At 35.2% G+C, this 3,577-nt stretch overlaps 1 long non-coding RNA gene across 1 annotated transcript; it reads right to left on the bottom strand.

Annotated features, from left to right (window-relative positions):
* Positions 1–2,034: 2,034 nt before the first annotated feature.
* LOC110916294 lies at positions 2,035–2,887 on the bottom strand. The gene is made up of 3 exons (XR_002579633.2): positions 2,370–2,887; positions 2,209–2,285; positions 2,035–2,136 (listed from the first exon to the last, which is right to left on the bottom strand). It is a non-coding gene; the product is annotated as an uncharacterized LOC110916294 (long non-coding RNA).
* Positions 2,888–3,577: the final 690 nt, after the last annotated feature.

Raw genomic sequence — 3,577 nt, 5'->3', positions numbered from 1 at the left:
ATAGGTATAGAAATTATGTTATATTATTATTTAAGTCAAACTAGGCCCGAGTTAACCTACTAGATCCAATTATGGCCGAGGTTGACCGCGTTTGACCGACTCCGAGTAATTAGGCGGAGTCAAAGAAAGTCGCCTCGGTAGCCTGCCTTGTAGCGACTACTCGGGGAGTACTCGGCCTTGGAAACCTTGTTTTACAACCATGCTCATATGAGAGAATTCAACTGCAACTGGTTGTGGCTCGTCGATTTTGCCATCACCGGAACCAACATTACCAAGTTTCCCCTCGGTCTTATTAGTTTGTATATGTTTTTTGTTCAGTTTATGTACAAATAGATCTGATTCAATCAGAAATGTTGTAATTTAGGTTAAATTAACTTTTCGATTTTTCATTTCAGAGGCGATGGCGGTGTTGCTCCTAAATCGTGATTTGGCTCAGTGGGGGCCGACATCAGAAATCTAACGAACCCTAAGGTTTGCGCTTTTCTCACTTCCTATATAAATATCAAAATCGTCGTAGGCTCTCATGCCTGCTATTTTGATACTATAATTTAAGTCTCATGAAATGCACTTAATGTGTTCGATGAAATGTCTCTTTTGTGAAAATTGTAATTAGTCGTGAAAACTCAGTTAATTGGTTTAGTGAAGATGTGTGTGATCTAGGGATGCATACGAGCTGAGCCGAGCTCGACTCCTAGATAATTTTTCAAGCTCGAGCTTGGGCTTGGCTCATTTAATATTTATTAATTAATTTATATGAATTATGTCAGCTAAACCATGTCAACTCTTATTTGGGAATATTGCTTTAGTCGGTTTAAAACTAGTGGAGCTTGTTAAATATTGTTATTTTGTAGATCTGATGCTATTTGAGCGTGTTTTGTTGTTTTAACAAGTATTGGGAATTACTGCAGGTACACATATCATACATACAAAATCATATCACACATTCATATATATACACATAACAAAATAACCACATAAAGTTAAAATTTCATACCTTTGCTTGATGATTGAATTAGATGTCTAAAAAAACTTGTAAATTCAACCTTTACCAAAATATAACAAAATATATTCAATAAAACTAAAATAAAATTTCAATAAATGAAATAATACCTTTAGTTTAATGTATACATAAGATAAAACGAAGAAGATGATAAAAATTTAATGAGCCTTCGTTTCTTCAAGTCGTCGCCGTCATCATCATCATCATTAGACCTGGCAAACGGGTCGGGTCGGGTCATGGGTCAAAACGGGTCAGGGTCAAAACGAGTCAATTATAAAAAAGGGTTGTTTTGGTTCGGGTCGAAACGGGTCCGGGTCAGAACGGGTCCGGGTCAGAACGGGTTTCGGGTCAGGTCGGGTCCGGGTCAGAATGGGTTTCGGGTCGGATCGGGTCATTTTTTTTGGTTCCTGAAGTTTTTTTTTGCGCCTGCTGTTCCCAATGCTTTAAAAAAAATATAACTTTGGCTGTTCCCCAAAACTGTTAGACGCCTGACTATTTGTTGAAAAAGTATAGAGATTAGTACCAGTGTAATTAAGAGCAGTGTAATTTAACAAGAGAACTATCTCCCCATGTAGATCTACCAGATCTCTACCAACTTTCATTAACTCTATCTCTTGGTTTGAATCTTTGGCTGCAACCAACTTACCTTCTAGGACCTTCAATACATAAAAAAAAATGAGACATTTGTATCTACTCCATACAATTTAATAAAAAAATTACCTCAATTCTGATATTATACCACTCTTGTTTATCAAGAACAAAAATTGTTGAACTTAACAATCTGATCTTACCAGTGTGATAATAATCAAACCAACTTACCTTCTAGGACCTTCAATACGACGTCGTAAGAAAATTACCAGTGTGATAATAATCAAACCAGAACCATAAAACTAAAGAAATAATCATAGAAGTCAGGTTACAAATTACTAAAGTTGCAAAAAATCTAACCAGAACCATAAAACTAAAGTTGCAAAAAATCTAACCAGAACCATAAAACTAAAGTTGCAAACTGTTAAGTAAACTGAAAATTACAAAAGACCTAGTTCGGTTCCTTGCATTTACAAAAGATCTGATTCAATAACATACAAAACGTCTTGATGAATTGCGCTTCTTCACTGATGCTTCCTTTAAAATCCCTGTGTTATAACGGGTCAAATTTATCGTAAATATATATAATAAATTGTTTTAACATAGTCTAAATTAATTACCTAAAAGTTGCCAAAAGTTGGAATCAATGCTTCAATGTCTTCAACAAGATCTTCATCCATTTCGTTCTCGTTTTCATCTGAACACGTAAAAAAATGAAAGTTGAATTATTAAATAATTTATAATTATACAAATTAAGTTGCAAAGAGATGAACTTTAATACCTTTTAAATCAAATAACCAATCACGTGTGCATAGCAATGCTTCAACATTTGATGATAACAATGAAGTTCGATACTTACTTAACACCCGACCTCCGATACTGAAAGATGATTCGAAAGCAACAGTAGTAATCAGGATGCTCAATATATCGCGAGCCATTATAGCCAGTTTTGGATACCTTACTTGATTATCCTTCCAATATTGTAAAACATCAAGTTCTACTTTTCTATCAACGCTAGGTTCCTACAAATACAATGTCAACTGTGACTTTTCATTATCAACAACTTTGTATTGGCTTTGAAATGTATCGAACCCATCCATCTCATCGAGCGTATTACCACCAACATTTGAACTCTCGGGTATTAAAGAATCATGCATTGTCTCCGATTGAAAATTATACTCCTTATCATATAGCTTATGCATACCATCCACAATACAGTTCAATTTCATTTCATGCTCTTCAAATGTCATGTTAAGCTTTGAAAAACAATATTCAACAAGCTTAACCTTGTATCGAGGATCTAGAATAGCCGCAAAAGACAAAATCATGGAATAATTTTTCCAATATTTATCAAACTTTTCTTTCATGTCTTTTGCCATGTCACTAATAACTTGATCCGCATTGCACATCTCCTCTTCAATATACAACTGAATTCTCCACACGTGATGAAAATATAAGTTCGAGGTAGGATAGGAGCTTCTAGAAAACAAAGTAGTGATTTCATAAAAAGGTTTCAAAAGTCGTGTGATTATTTCCACCCTTGCTCATTCCTCTTCTGACGGAGAAGTTTTAAAAATTGAATCAACTAAGGCTAACCGAGTATAAGCCCGTCGATAAGCTAATGCACAATCAAGCATAAGATATGTAGAGTTCCATCTCGTTACAATATCTTGACGAACATGCTTCCCACACTGTAGTGAAAGTATTTGTATGCATTCCGCAAACTTATACTTCCTAGCAGCACTTGCTCTCACATATTTCACCGACTCTCGAACCTTTTCAATTGCCCCTTCAATTGCTTTCAATCCGGCTTGAATGATAAGATTTAACACGTGCGCTAAACAACGCACATGAGTAAAATCTCCATCACACACTAATGCGTTATTCAAACGCAAATGATCTTTCAAACGATCTACTAATATGTCATTGTATTTTGCATTGTCTAGTGTGATGGTAAAAACTTTTTTCTCGATGCCCCAATCTGCTAAA

This window comes from Helianthus annuus, chromosome 16, assembly GCF_002127325.2.
Source record: "Helianthus annuus cultivar XRQ/B chromosome 16, HanXRQr2.0-SUNRISE, whole genome shotgun sequence".
In the NCBI taxonomy this organism is placed as follows: Eukaryota; Viridiplantae; Streptophyta; class Magnoliopsida; order Asterales; family Asteraceae; genus Helianthus; species Helianthus annuus.
This window is presented reverse-complemented; position numbering and strand designations above follow the sequence as displayed.